General features: G+C 35.5%; 1 protein-coding gene across 5 annotated transcripts in view; it reads right to left on the bottom strand.

Annotated features, from left to right (window-relative positions):
* LOC6050946 (protein piccolo) overlaps positions 1-2,628 on the bottom strand; it is a 55,161-nt gene extending 52,533 nt beyond the window's left edge. For all 5 annotated transcript variants that reach the window (XM_038263565.1, XM_038263568.1, XM_038263567.1 and 2 more), the window contains exon 1: positions 1,794-2,628. The gene's annotated coding sequence lies outside the window, so the exon portion shown is untranslated. The remainder of the gene's footprint in view (positions 1-1,793) is intronic.
* Positions 2,629-16,866: the final 14,238 nt, after the last annotated feature.

The raw sequence follows: 16,866 nt of genomic DNA, 5'->3' as shown, positions 1-16,866 counted from the left end.
AATTTGTATGGAAATTTATATGGACAAACTAATGATGCAAAATGGCTTTTTTGGTCATAGGGAAGGCCCCCACAAAGTTTGAGCCAAATCAAAAAATACAAAAAATAAAAATGGTCGAAATCGGCCGGTTTTGTAGAGAATTGCTCCTTATTTTTCTTTGTTTTTTTTCATGTGCAGAAAACAATTAAAATTTATCGAATGTTATAATTGATATGCATGAATTGTTTTATAAACCTATCAACCACAACTGCAACAAATTACAAAATAGTAGTTAATGAACAAGTTGCAAAAAGCAGAATTTTTCAGCGCGAGTTGTACATTTATCCAACGAGGTTTACATGTTTTGCAACGAGTTGCTTACAACATTTTTTGAAATCCCGAAAAACGCTTTTTGGATGAAATTGTATGTCTATCATCCAGGTGTTATGTAAATTCACCGTTCAAAACAACAAAAATATTGCAAATGTTACTTTTCAATACTAGTGTTGAAAAGTTCAACTTTTTAGTACTAATTTCAATGCTAAAAAATTAGAACTTTTCACCACTGATATTGAAAGGTATTAATTTTCTTTTCTGTTATTTTTGGTAGGGAAAAGTAGGCCGTTTCGTTTCTCCAAAAGGACAGCAAAAGTTGACAGTTTTACAGCGGAGTTGCAAAAAACCTCATTCTCGAACGACGAAACAGCCTACTTTTATTTACCAAAAACAACAGAATCGAATAGTAACCCTTTTCAAAACAAATGCTGAAAAGTTTTACTTTTCGGCACTGAAATGGATGCTAAAATGTTACTTGTTTGGAAAAGTTGTACTTTTCAACATTTTTTTTATTATACGATTCATTGACTCAACGCATGGACATTTGTCCTATAATTCTGTTAATAGGGTGTTTTTCGGTGAACCTCGTTGGATAAATGTACGACTCGTGCTGAAAAAATCCTCTCTTTGCAACCTGTTGTAAAACTACAATTGTGTTACCGCACATCGACAATTTTCAAAAAAAAAATCAATGGATTTTCGAATAAACCCAAACATCCTAAAAATGATTATATACATAAGGGAATAATGAATTTTCAATTGATTTAAGCAATTATGCACTAAAATTTTTATTTTTATTTTTGAAGTATCTTGAAAAAAAATATTTTTGTCCCCTGATTTTTTTTTTCACAAAAAGGACCTTTTGATCAAAACCCCATAGATCTCAAATTGATAATTTGATTACAGGGTTGAAAAAACAGAATTCGGAGTTATTTTGACTAATGAATTATAAGTGATATATCATAAATATTGAATTCAATGCTATTTTATACATACTACGTATACTTGTTAAAGTATATACTACACATTTTTTAATTTTTTTAGAAATACAAAAAAGCAACTATATTAAGAAAGGGATTTTTTGGACAACTGACAGATTTTCCATTTTAACTCATAAAAATTTTACAATTCCTCAACCTCCCAAAGATTGATAGCTATAGTTTTTCCCTATTACATGTCTCACAATACCGAGACCACTGTAAACACAACAAATGTGCCACAAGTATGCTTCACACTTCGGACTCGAGCTTTTTGAAGTCGTTCCGTAGGTTTTTTTTTCACGCTGCACTCTCTGCTGCGCAACTCCTTCAGCGCTAGAGCTTCCCTCAAATGAACAACCTCGCCACAATCATGGCGATAAAAAGCTCGTTTTCACAATAATGATAAATGCGCACTGGCACTTGGCTCCGGCACGTTTTCTGACCTATAAATAATCATAAATTTGCTTCGTTTTCATTTGAGCAAGCTGCGCGCCGTACCTGTTCTCTTCCTAACTCCAAAAAAGCTCCTTCTTTGCGCTCTCCTCTTTGAGCTTTTTGTTGTTGTTGCTGCTATTACGACTTCGTCTCAACTCGAAAATTCCTTCACTCGAGTTTCACTTTTACTTCAAGATCGTCGTCGTCGTCGGTGATCTCTCGCGTTCTCTTCTCAGCATCCCTTCTGCTTCTTTTTTTCCTCTCTTTTCTTCTCTGCTGTCGTTTGTGTTATGTTTCTTTCACTTTCGGTCACCACAATGTTGGGAAACTAGCCGATGTCGGGGTGGGAAGGGAATAAAACTCCCTAATTTGCATAAATACAACCACAAAACATTCACCGCGGTGGCAGCATCAATTCTCACTCTCACTCTTGATCGCGATCGCGATCGTTTGCTTTTCCTCTCGTTTTCACTTAGAAGATTTCCCCGGTGTTGATTTCTTCCCGGATTTTCCGCACTTGATTTTCACACTTTTCTTCTTTATTGAGATGATGTTTTCACTTCAACCTGACACGTATATGCTTCGTCACCGACTTACGTCGGCGATCTTGTTCCGCTCATCTTTCTCTTTTCGCCGACGACTTTTTACACCAACCATCCAACTCTCTTCGGCAACTTCAGGTGAAAATATTTTCCTCTTTCACGATCACACGGCGAGCGTTTTGCAGTGTGCGTTTGTAAATTTACAGGAATTTATTTACTGTTCCTTCATTCCACGCCTGTTCGGCTGCGATCGCTCGCGGGAAAGCAACGCACACTACGATCCGACGACAACCGGCTTGGGAATGGCGACCGGCAGCAACTCCAACTGGCAGATCCGATTTCTCCGACGGGCAAAAGCACACTGACTTGAGCCGCCGTCGTCGTGGAAGAAGCACCGACCTCGGACGGCGACTTGGCGAAAAGAAACGAACCGACTTCGTGATCGTGATCGTGTGTTGTGGTAGTAAAAGGTAAAGAGAAAGAGGTGGTTATGCTTTCTTCTTCTGTGAATGGCTTTTTGGCCAGCACCACACACTTTGCTTCACACAGTGGGATCGGCACAGGCTCGTCGATGGGCAGTATATTTAGGAATTGTTGTTGTTGTTGTTGTTGTTCAGGGATCGTCAACAATTGATCGATCTTTCTGGGAGGAGGAGGAGGAGGAGGCTTTGCTTGGTTTAATGAGGCTCGTTGGGAGTATTGATGGCTGCAGGTTGACATGGTTGGACACATTCCGAGGGCAGCGTCGAGGGCGTGTGTGGTGGAACGATAACATTTGGATTGATGATTGGTATTTGGAGCGGGGCTTTGACCGGTGAAACTGATTAGTAATAATGTGTGCGTTTGAAATAAAACAGATTTAACTTTAATTATTTATTTTATTACAGCTACTAATAATAAAAAAAACTAACTTAATCCACCTATGTGGTTGATGCCTTCCTCACTCTTTTGCAACAATATGTGATATGTGATATGTGATATGATGGGTTTGGACACGAATTTCGTCTGATTTCGTTAAGCTCCGGAATACAAAAAAAAACACACACATATCACTCAAGGGCTCATAAGTGGCATCTTAAGTGGTCATAGCTTGAGACAGGGTTGCTAGATCTTCAATGTTTTAGACACGTTGGAAAGGTCTTTCGATTACCTTACCAACGATGGGTTGGATGGTGGATCCGGACATTGTTTACATACATTTAAGTGAGATCCGGCTACAAAAAAGTACATAAATATCACTTAAGTGGTCATAACTCGAGACAGGGTTCCCAGAATTTCAATGTTTTGAACTCATTGGAAAGACCTTTCAATTACCTTACCAATGATGGGTCGGATGATGGATCCGGACATTGTTTACATACATTTAAGTGAGATCCGGCTACAAAAAAAGTACATAAATATCACTTAAGTGGTCAGAACTCGAGACAGGGTTGCCAGATCTTCAATGTTCTAGACTCGTTGGAAATGTCTTTCGATTACCTAACCAACGATGGGTCGGATGATGGATCCGGACATAGTTTACATACATTTAAGTGAGATCCGGCTACAAAAAAGTAAATAAATGTCACTTAAGTGGTCATAGCTCGAGACAGGGTTGCCAGATCTTCAATGTTCTAGACTCGTTGGAAAGGAGCTTCAATTACCTAACCAACGATGGGTCGGATGATGATGTTTGGTTCAGTTTACTGCCATTTATTCAACTTCCGAAAATATGCGAAAACACATTTTTATACATAACTTTTGAACTACTTATCGAAACTTCAAACAATTCAATAGCACCTTATGGGACCCTAAACCAAGTCGAATGCGACTGGTTTGGTCAAAATCGGTTCAGCCAGTGCTGAGAAAACTGCGTGATATTATTGGTCACATACACACACATACACACACACATACACACACACATACACACACACATACACACACATACACACAGACATTTCTTCAGTTTTCGATTCTGAGTCGATATGTCAAGGTGGGTTTTCGAGTTTTAAATAAAAAGTTCAATTTTAGAGCAGCATTATAGCCGTACCTCAGTGAGGAAGGCAAAAGTTAACAACAACATCAATTAGCATATGTTTTTAATTTTGCATTTTTTTTATGAAACCTTTGATTGAAAACCACATTTTTTGTAGATGTTTGGTTAATTATTTAATAAGAAATTTATAATAGGCCGCATAGACAGGTCAAACAAAATGAAAATGTAATAAATATGGAATATTTCAAATGAGATTGAATTTTCTGTGGTGTTGTGGGCAAAATTACAATACTTATCAGGATCAAAAATGACTTTAAAATAAGTGTTATTCAAACAACAGCCCCTTAAAAATAGCTATTTCTGTCATTTTCGAACTACTGAAAGGTATATTTATCTGTACCAAAAATAAAAGAATCGAATAGGAATACTTTTCTATTCAATGGTTGAAAAGTCTTAAATTTTAAGAACTGATTTGGGTGCTGAAAGTTATATCGAAAATTAATATTTTTTAATTATTTTTTGATTCAAACGGTGAATTGACTAAACAAATGGAAATGTGACATTTTTTGAAATTGCAAAAAATGTATTGTAATGTTAATTATTTTGATTTGCACTATTTTAGCAAGTATTCGGAGCAAATCAATAGTGGTTATCTGTATCTTTATTGCGCGATTTTAACAAACTTATACAGCCATTCCACGTCAAACAGGAAGTCTCCAAATCAAATTTGCGCGCGGCGCGTCGAAAACCCCAGTTTTTATGTTCAAAAAATCATATCTCCGAAACGTGTTAATGGATATTCGCAATTTTTTTATATGTTATGTAAAATATTACAAGGAATCAGGGAAAAATATTTTCAGACATAGGCTCTTTGGTCCCGAGACCTTGAAATCGGCAAATGAAATGTTCATATGACCTTTTCAAATATTCAGCTAGTTTTTTTTGACCTCAACATATTTTTCCCAAGCCCAACTAATAACCTTTCTTTCGAATTGTGGCGCTCCAAAATTGGTTCAGCCGTTCCGGAGATATGATTTTTTGAAAAATGTGGTTTTTGCGAAAATCGACGGAAAACGCAATTTTTTGGATCACCCTATTTCGGATAGGACCACCCTAATCGCCAAACAAAACAATAGGGGTCTAATTATTTGGGCCAAAGAACCCCCATTCCAAATTTGAGCCAAATCGGAGCACTTTTGATTTGGAGACTTCCTGTTTGACGTGGAATGGCTGTAACATGTTCTAAAAACTACTTTTTTTGCAATTCCGCTGTAAAACTGTCAACTTTTCCTGTCCTTTTAGAGAAACGAAACGGCCTACTTTTCCCTACCAAAAATACCAGAATGGAAAGTTAATACCTTTCAATACCAGTGCTGCAAAGTAGAACTTTTCAGCACTGATATGGGTGCTAAAAAGTTGAACTTTTCAATACTTGTTTTGAAAAGTAATATTTTTCAATATTTTTTTGTTTTGAACGGTAAATTTACTCGGTAAACCTCGTTCGATAAATGTACGACTCGTGCTGAAAAAATCTTCCTTTTGCAACTTGTTGCATAAACTACTATTTTGTTTGTTTACATAAAATTATATTTCAACTGACGATATATCTTCATTTCGGGGATTTTTGTAGGGTTCCTTAGAAGAAATTTCACACTATTGTAAAAACTCAGGGGGGTGACCTTCTGCTGTTTTTGAGTACGAAAGTAATTACACATATTTTTCAAAAATCGTGTCGTTTGCAGAAAAATAAGGCGCAAATTATATTTTATTTAAAACTTTAAAATTTTAATGGATATAAAAGTTTTATTAACTGAAATTAATTTAAAATTATTTTTTTTGCCTTTAAAAATAGTTTTTTATAGTTTCCAAATCAAATTTACTAGGTTTCTAGCATTCTTTGACATTTGTTTGGAGTTTGTTTTTGTTTGCGGTACCGCACATTACAATTTTAAGAACATTCTTACTATGTAAAAACCAGCCCAACCATATTTAGCATGTTTGGGTTCGATTTAATCACATTCTCGGATTAGTTTTCAAAAAGACGAAAGAGCCACTGGCAAGCAAAGCCCTTTTTGCATTGGTATTCGACCTACTTACGAAAAATCTAATTCAAAAATGCTTGAGATTGTCATCTACACGTCCTTCAATCGCCCTAAACTTAAGATAAATAATACCTTGTTCCAATTTGAAGAAAAAGGAAAATTTGTGCCGGAGGTGACGGTGGCTCTTACGGGTTTTAGAAAACTCACCCGAGAATTAGAATATTCTTAAAATTCCAAAGTGCAGTACCGCAAAACAATAATTCGCAGCAAAAAAAAAAAAAAAACAAACAAACAAAACTAGAAATGTGGTAAATTTGGTCCGGAAATATTTTGTAGGAGGATAATATGTAATTTACTGCCCACCATTGAAAAACGGCTAATATCAACTTTTGGCAAAAACGAGATAGTTGCACCAGGTGGTAGAGGATGTTCCAGCGCATCTTCTGGAACTTGAATTTTACTGAAATAGTGCTTAGACTTGGCTGCCGATGTGAAAAACTAAACGGCTAATATGCCACTCTTATGGGAAATTGCCTTGACGGAGATTTTGTCACAAACACTAAAACACGTTTTTCTCGGAATACTTGATGTGGCATAATAGCCGAATTTTCAATTATGGGCAGTTTAGAGTCTCATAAGAAATTTTATGGATATGACATGACACCCCGCAAGGCCTTGGAAAAATGTCACTTCGGATAATCGAAACAGATTTTTTCGTTTTCTTATTTTTTTGTTAACAAACATAAACTTTGCTAAAGTGGTTAAGAATTTTTAAATCCAAGATGGCGGCCAGATTGGTGGCGATAAAATATTGAAAAACTAACTTAATCCACCTATGTGGTTGATGCCTTCCTCACTTTATACCAACAATGGGTAATATTGGTTTGGACACATATTCCAGCTATTTTTTTAGGTCCAGAAAAATAAGTACACAGATATAACTTAAGTGGTCATAACTCGAGACAGGGTTGCCAGATCTTCAATTATGTTGACTCTTTGGAAAAGTCTCTCGATTACCTAACCAATGATGGGTCGGATGATGGATCCGGACATCGTTTACATGCATTTAAGTGAGATCCGGCTTAAAAAAAGTACATAAATATCACTTAAGTGGTCATAACTCGAGACAGGGTTGCCAGATTTTCAATTATGTGGACTCTTTGGAAAGGTCTCTCGATTACCTAACCAATGATGGGTCGGATGATGGATCCGGACATCGTTTACATGCATTTAAGTGAGATCCGGCTTCAAAAAAGTACATAAATATCACTTAAGTGGTCATAACTCGAGACAGGGTTGCCAGATCTTCAATGTTGTGGACTCGTTGGAAAGGTCTCTCGATTACCTAACCAATGATTGGTCGGATGATGGTTCCGGACATCGTTTACATACATTTAAGTGAGATCCGGCTTCAAAAAAGTACATAAATACCACTTAAGTGATCATAACTCGAGACAGGGTTACCAGATCTTCGATGTTGTGGACTTGTTGGAAAGGTCTCTTGATTACCTAACCAATGATGGGTTGGATGATGGATCCGTACATCGTTTACATGCATATAATTGAGATCCGGATATATGTGAAAACACATTTTTATACATAACTTTTGAACTACTTATCGAAACTTCAAACAATTCAATAGCGATGTATGGGACCCTAAACCAAGTCGAATGCAACTGGTTCGATCAAAATCGGTTCAGCCAGTGCTGAGAAAACTTGGCAAGATTTTTGAACACATACATACATACACACACACACACATACACACACACAGACATTTGTTCAGTTTTCGATTCTGATTCGATATGTATATATGAAGGTGGGTCTTCGAGCTTTTAATAAAAAGTTCATTTTTAGAGCAGGATTATAGCCTTACCTCAGTGAGGAAGGCAAAATTGCATTTTGTTGATTTTTTTCCTCGTTTAGAATCTCAATCTCGCTCTAAAGTAGGTTCAGCCGTTCCAGAGATATGATTTTTAAAAAATGTGTTTTTTTCGAAAGTCATCAAAAAACTCAATTTTTTGGATCACCCTATTTCGGATAGGAACATCATAATCGCCAAACAAAAAAAAAAAAAAACGGGTCTTATTATTTTGCCCAAGGAACTTCCATGCCAAATTTGAGCCAAATCGATGACCTTTTGATTTCGAGACTTCCTGTTTGACGTGGAATCGGCTTATAAAAAGAGTACCACTCGAAATTCCGAATAATGAAAAAAATTATTTAAAAAATAAAATTAAATTAAAACTTATTACATACTTAAGACACGATTACAAAGAATATACTTTCGAAAAATGAAATAAGTATTGAAATCAATTAAATATATATTTTCTCCTTTCATGATTATAAATGATACAATTAAACTTTGAAAAAGAAAACAATGAAACAATGAAACTTTGGAAACATATCAGCCTAGGCTCATATAAGTCATTTTCGTATTTATTAAGCCAATTGAACTCGAGAATATCATTTCATGAAATAGTAAAAAAAGTCGATTTATTTAAATATTGGCGTTGCATTGTATCACAAAGTGGTCAAAGACAAACTTGTAGGAAATTTGTCGAGTTTTCTGATAAAAATACCCACTGTTTCTTTGAAATTTTTGGACTTTAAAATTTAAATGTTAAAAAAAACATAAAAAATGCCAAAGGGATCAACTTTTCTAATAAAAACAAAGATCATTGATTTAAAAAGGCAGAAAAGCACAACTGCTTTTTATTTACAGGTTACATTAAGAAGAAACTCTTTTTGGAAAGTTTAGACTTAGTCCAATCAACTTAGTATTAAAGGCAATGGTAGGATATTTGCTCAGCCTTTTGAACATATTTTTTCAAGGGTTTTAATTAAAAAATACGTTATGAAAAAGTGTTTTTCGAAAAAAATAATAATATCATTTTGATGGTAAATCCGAAAATGAAGTATTAAATTAAATGGGACGGTACGTTCAATACATTTATATACACGCTAGCCGACAACGAAAATGTACTATATGTTTGTATCAGAATTGGGTTATGCTGATGTTACGTTTGATATTTGAAAAAATCATAACTCTCCTATTACACTTTGCACCATCTTAAAATCATGCCCAAAAAATTCTTTTTTGCAATTCCGTCGTGAAACTACTCACTTTTTCTGTCATTCTTGAACGACGAAATAGCCTACTTTTCTGTACCAAAAATAACAGAATCGAATAGAAACACATTTCAAAACAAATGCTGAAAAGTTCTACTTTTCAGCACTGAAATGGATGCTGAAAAGTTGAACTTTTCAGCACTAGTTTTTAAAAGTAATACTTTTCAACATTTTTTGATTCAAACGATTTATTGACAAAATACATGAACATTCGACTTATAATTTCACTCAATGTGTGTTTTTCAGAAATGCAAAAAATGTTGTATGGAACTCGTTGCAAACCTTGATTTTTTCAGCACTTGTGAACCTCGGTGAACCTCGTTGGATAAATGTACGACACGTGCTGATAAAATCTTCTTTTTGCAACTTGTTGCATAAACTACTATTTCGGTCCCCTTTAAATTCTAAACAAATTTTGAAAATAAAAAATAGCCTTTCTTTTGAATAGTCCCAATCATAGCTTACAGGTTTCCTGAAGACACAAAATCGTTCAGAAAAATGATGATTTTTAATTGTTCCGTTTTTCTGGTGTAATCTATTAATGCTCAAGTTACTTTAGAGCAAGAGCATTTTTTCCAAAGTCTACTAATGTATAATTCACCCACTATCCACGTTGCACTTTTCGAATTTCGCACTGGTCCACGACCACCTCGAAAAAATAGATCTTCTTCCCGACTCAAAACCTCGCAGCATCAAATGATCTCAATCGCACGTCTTACGTTACAGCAAAAAAGCCCTTACATCAGCTGGGTCGATCGATCGAATGAGCTATTAGCAAACAGCGCTAAAATCCGTATCTTGCTGGATCATCTCAGCCGCCGCCGGTGCTGGATTCGTCAGGGCTCAGCAGCTCAACTTCAGAGACTTAAGACTGTGCGCGTAAAGGAAGAAGATGCAGTGATTCATCGGGGCTTGGAAACGCAACGCAACCGAGACTCCACAAAAGTCGACGATGACGATGCTGCCGGAGAGAGAAATAAGCGAAAGTGACAATAATAGTACATATTAAATTCCAATTAGCTCCGCTGGGCATTGGTATTATACACATCGTGGAGCTGTTGTTGTCGTTGCTGGGTCGGTTATGGACCTCCCGCCGGGGGGAATTGTTGGATTGTTCGTACGGGGCACACGTTACGAACGAATTTAGCCCTCCCCTTAAGGCCTTAAGGTTAGATTCTTCAGCAACAAAAAAAAAGTTGAAAAAATGCTACGGAGTCGAAACATGCAAACACTCATTCCACGTGCAGCTAGTTTTTTTTCGCCCAATGACTTTGTTGTTTGAAAAAAAAAAAAAAAAAGACACACACCAAGTCGTTTAGTGGCATTGTGATGTAATGATTAACGACAAAAGTGAAACAATTGCATAGGCAAAGCTGTTTGGTTTCGTTTCCTTATGCACATAGGGCTGCTAGCTGAACCTACAGGCCGCGTAATGCTTTTGCTAAAGTGCAATTGTTTGGTTTTTTAGAGTGATTTTTTTCTAATTTGAGATTTTGAAGATAGTTTAATACAATAACCTTAGGGTTAACACCTTTTTTGCATTTAAATTCATCAAAAAGGACAGATATGTCGTAACCGATATCGATTAAGGAAATCGAACCAGAGCAATTCTCTACTAGATTTAATATTGATTTTTTGATGTGGCTCAAACTTTGTGGAAGCCTTCCCTATGACCAAAGAAGCTTTTTTGTGTCTTCGGTTCACCCGTACAAGTCTCATTACAATTTTGGCTGCTGTCCATACAAAAATGGTACGTAAATATTCAAACAGCTATAACTTTTGAGTGAATTTTCTGATCAATTTGGTGTCTTCGGCAAAGTTGTAGGTATTGTTGAGGACTATTGAGGAAAAAATAAGTACACGGAAAAATATGCAGATATTTTAATCAACTTTTGTTTTACAAAAAAACAATTTTCCAAAATACTTAATTTTTATTTTCGAGATTTTTTTATATGTTTTAGGGGACAAAAACCCGCAAGTTTTGAGCCATAGAGAAACATGGTCGAAAAATCTGCCACCGAGTTATGAATTTTTGAAAAAATAGTGATTTTTGAAAAAATCGAAATTTAATGACTTAATTTTTTAATGTTAAAATTGAATTTCCAATCGAAAAGTACTTTACAGATTTTTTGATAAAGGCTTCTGTTTTCAAGATATAGCCACCGAAAGTTTGATTTTAGTGAGATATTTGCAGTTTTTTTATTTTTTAAAATAGTGAGCATAAGTGACCATTTCTAAAAATATTTTTTTTGAAAAGTTCAGAAAATAAGCTATAAAATTGTATAAGAGACATTGAAGATAGGACCTCGGGTTGCTGAGATACAACCGCTTTAAGAAAAAGAAACACGAAAATTGATGTTTTCTAAGTCTCACCTAAACAACCCACCATTTTCTAATGTCGATATCTCAGCAACTAATGGTCCGATTTTCAATCTAAAAACATGACACATTCGTGAAATTTTCCGATCTCTTTGAAAAAAATATTTTGAAATTTTTTAAATCCAGACTAGCATTTGAAAAAGGCCAAACATTGAATATTACGCCCATTTAAAATGCTAGTCTTGATTTAATTTCTTTCAAAAAAGTTTTTTCAAAAAGATCGGAAAATTTCACGAATGTTTCATGTTTTAACATTGAAAATCGGATCATTAGTTGCTGAGATTGTATGGGTGTACCAATGACACAAAAAAAGCTTCTTTGGTCATAGGGAAGGCCCCCACAAAGTTTGAGCCAAATAAAAAAATACAAAAAATAAAAACACTTTTAACAAAAAATTTAAATTAACAAAAAAATTAAATTGAATGATTTGTTCATTTATTTCGTATAAAGCTACTAGAGATTACATAATAATACACTACAAAAACGAAACACGATTGTTTAGGTTGTTTCTGGAAAACAAAACTGACGGGAAAAATTGCTGCGAAAATCAACAAAATCCAAACGCACTCGTGGGGTGGAGAACACATACACACATGCACCTTATATGAAAAATAAACGTCCAATTCGATCGCAAACATGGCCACGGCATCATTAAATCGTCATCATAATCATCCCTCATCATTCATCATTCAATGCAGCGCGGCAACGGTTAATCACCTGGTCTTTGATTTCACGCGCCAGCCAGCCTCAGTTTCAGCAGGTCGGATCTCACACCTCACACCTCTCACTCTCTCGGAGATCGAAAGAGTACAAAAAAAAACGGTTATGCCAACTATTAGCACATACAACAGTAAATCGCTGGCCGGGGGAGGATGCCGCGATTGTTTTGGAAATGAGGGGATGAAAGGGGGGGGGGGGGGAGAAAATTCTTAACCGAAAGTGTGTAGGAAGAAGGGAAAACTGTTTTGATGGGGAAATTCTTCCAATTAATCGAAACCTGTGAGAACTATTTCGCGGGTTTGCGCGTGGAGAGCTGTTCAACCTAGTTTCAAGTGAACAATTATAGAATTTTTTGCTAATGTGAGAACGCTTTTCAGTGGATGCTAATGAGCTGAGATTATTTTAAATTTGGCAATTAAGAACAAGATTTAAATAGATTTTCTGAGTTTTTCAATTTATTGCGAAACAGAAAAACATTGATTTGTTCAGGATTACTAAATTGTTTAGTTTGCTTTTTGATCGATTCTTAGCGAAGCTACACCAAAATGACATTTTGTTCAATATTTAATGTGATTTTTTAAATAAAGGATTTCATTTTTACTATGATTCAATAATTTCAATGTCCTTTTAATGTGTTTTCTCACCTCAAACGCCAAAAATATTGACCAAATATGGTCTTCAAGCCATTGAATGGGATAGAAGTCTTTTCGTAAATCACGCAAACAATTTGTTCAGTTCAAGGAGCATAAGATTTGTTTTTCAATTTGTGATAATGTTTAGAACAGCAAAAGTTTATAAAAATCAAAATGACAAAACTGTAGCGATTGTTTTGGTGTGCCTTTTAATAGTCCACTTTTACAATGATGTCCCGTCACCTCTTTTTTATTTCAGGAGAAGAACATTGGCGGGTTTCTTCTTCTATTTAACAAGGCTGAAAAAACCTTGAGAATTTTGTGAAAAGGAGCCGAGAAATCGGTCTTTTGCAAAAAACTGTGCAATCTTGAAAAAAATAAAAATTTTGAACATAATTTTCTTTAGCAAAAAAAATACGCTGGTGTGTCTCCCTTTAAGTTTATATAAAAATCAAGCAAAATAATGAAAATCATAGTCGGAAGACACCGACCAACAATTCAAATTGCACATGATTCTTGGGCATTTCTAGTGTATGATTCCCTGTGAATGGAAAATAAGTAAATATTGTGAGACCGAAGGTAAAATATTGGTAAAAAAACTTTTTTTTAAATTGTATTAATTTAAGGAAAATATATTTTTATACAGAAGCCATTTGTTTTATAATGTTTTTTTATGTATTGAACAATTCACCACCAAAACCAGAAATGGATTTTATTTATATTCTTTGTTTAGGTTAAAACTTTGTGGGATGCTTTCCCTTTGATCTAAGAAGCCATTTTGTGTGAAGCCTCCAGACAATTTTGGAAGCTGTGTATACAAAACGGTACAAAAACTTTTAAAAACTTCAATATGCTTGTTTTTTTTTCTTTATTCGCTTTAGTTCAGCAAGCAGAGGTCCAATCTCCAATATCTCTTAAGCAACCGAACTTTTTGACTAAAATTTTTCAGGAATGCTCACTCATTGAAATAATCAAAAAACCGTTTTTTTAGTTAAATTAAACTTCCAATATGCCTTGAAAACGGTGCACTTTATCAAAAAAAATTGTAAAATACTTTTCGATGGCAAATTTGATTTTAATAAAAAAACTGAAATAGAAAAAGTGTCTTCACCTGAAGTTTCAATTTGTGTGTGTGTGTGCAACCAACCAAACGGTACCATGCGGCCACTTCTTACAAATTGAGTTGTTTCCATGTATTTTTAGATCAACATTGTATAGGGGGAGAGGGGGTAATATGCACCCTCTAAGGAAAACTGTGATTTCTCAAACATTACAGCATTATTTTGGAAGAATTTTGTTCGATGTTCTAAAACAACTTTTATTCTTCGTCATCCATGTGAAAAAGTTTTAAAAAATCTCAAAATTTTTCGAAAATATCAAATTTCTAAAAACATTTTTGATTCATTTCAAACAACCATGCGGGGCAATATGCACCGCAAAATTGGGGCAAAATGCACTACAACAACGGGGCAAAATGCACCACAACATGGGGCAAAATGCAACGGGTAAAAGCAGTTTTCACTAGTCACCACTAGATGACACCGCTGTTTTTACAAAGGAGCTTCACAGCGGTGCATTTTGCCCCGACCACGCTTTTTGCAGAAAAATTTAATTAAAAATGCCTTTTTTGATGTTTTTGGACTCATCTATCTACAGAATAATGAAGATTATGGCAAAAACTATATACCTCAACACTTACAGTATCAATAAATGCGTTTATATTGTCCAAAAATCATAATGAAAGTTCAATGAAAATAAGATGAAAACACAACATTTTAAAGTTTTGCAAATATTTATACTGCAATGCTCAAATTTGTCCAGCATGGTTTAGCAATGTTAAGCTTCCAATTTCTATGATTTTTTCCCGGAAAATTTCTTCGAAATACTGAGAAAAGCAGGGGGTGCCTTTTGCACCGGGGGTGCATATTACCCCCTCTTCCCCTACATGCAAATAACTCGCATAGGCATTTGGAAGGTGTTAGCTCTGCCAAGCTTCGGTGACCCATTTCTACACTGGCTAGCCGAGCGCGAGGTACTTCAGCTTTATCGACAAGCCCCGCCCTGAAGAACGTTTGCACCAATCGGGTTCAAATGTTACTTAGAACTTCCGAACCCTTGTCAAATGGACAAGGACCCAGCGCGTAAATAGTTGATAGTAACAGTATTTCTAATTCCAGTTTTAGTTCATCAAGTCGCGATGGCCTAGTTGTTAGCATTTTTGCTTACCAATCCAAAGGACGGGGGATCGAACCCCATTTCGAGCGACTTTGATTTTTCGTTCATGTTTAGAGCTTCAAGATTTATATTTCCTTTACTTTCTCGTTGGGAGCAGATGGGAATCGAACCCAGGACCATTCGCTTACAAAGCTAACACCGTAACCAGTCAGCCACGGCCGCTCCTTATTTCACCTGAAGTTTAATTTTTTATCCCAAAAATAAACATTTAAAAAAATAGTTTGGTGGCAAACTTGTTGTACATATCTGGAGTTTTTTTGGAAAAGGTCCAATAAACCAAATTTTCAATTTTTGCTTTTTGGGTGTTTTTGAAACCGCCTTGAGTCAGGGGTATTAAAAAACACCCAAAAAGCAAAAACTGAAAATTTGGTTTATTGGACCTTTTAAAAAAAAACTCCACATATTTCTCTATGGATCAAAAGTGCACGGAGAAAAAAGAGTTCCCAAAATCGTGAACAATTGTTCATGAAAATGGGAACCTCGAACAAAGTGTTCAAATCCCATGGTACGATTTTGAAAAACGTACCATGAAATTTGAACACTTTGTTCGTGGTTCCCATTTTCATGAACGCTTGTTCACGATTTTGGGAACTCTTTTTTCTCCGTGTGTTGCTGTTTTTTTCCCCTAAAATATATCAATAAAAACCAAAAACTAAAAAATGCGGATTTTGGGAAATTGAATTTTTGTCCGAAAAAAAAAATAAAAATCGCTTTTATTCTTGTATTTTACCGAAGACACCAAATCGATCAGAAAATTCTTTCAAGAGTTACAGATTTTCAAATTTTTACGTACCGTCATCAGGGGTGCCATTGAGACTGGGGATGAGATTGGGTCACAAAAATTTCAGCATTTTTGTATGACCCAATCTCACCCCCCTGACCCAATGTCACCCCTGATGACTGTACCGAATATTTAAGAATAAATTTATTGCATGGACAGCTCAAAATGTATGGATACTTGTATGGGTGAACCAATTAAACAAAAATATAAAAAAAAAAACATAAATGGTCGAAATCGGCCTATCTTGCAAAAGAAATTCATAATTTTCTAACATGCACAGCAAAAAAAATGATGTTAATATTCATCAGGAAATGGTGACAGATTTTGTGTCGAAAAAAATGTGTAATATTATATCAGGAATTGATGAATATTCATCAGTTTTTGATGAATATTCATCAGGTTCACATTTTTACACATTTTTTATGTAATATTACTCAAATAATAGTGGGTCTCGTGGCGCAGGGGTAGCGGCTTCGGCTGCCGATCCCGATGATGCTATGAGACGCGGGTTCGATTCCCGCCTTATCCACTGAGCTTCTATCGGATGGTGAAGTAAAACGTCGGTCCCGGTTTCTCCTGTCTCGTCAGAGGCGCTGGAGCAGAAATCCCACGTTAGAGGAAGGCCATGCCCCGGGGGGCGTAGTGCCAATAGTTTCGTTTTTTACTCAAATAATAAGGAATATTCAACCTACCAA

Source organism: Culex quinquefasciatus, chromosome 3 (genome assembly GCF_015732765.1).
Source record: "Culex quinquefasciatus strain JHB chromosome 3, VPISU_Cqui_1.0_pri_paternal, whole genome shotgun sequence".
NCBI classification, from domain to species: Eukaryota; Metazoa; Arthropoda; class Insecta; order Diptera; family Culicidae; genus Culex; species Culex quinquefasciatus.
The sequence above is the reverse complement of the archived record's forward strand: the minus strand, read 5'-3'. Positions and strand labels throughout refer to the sequence as shown.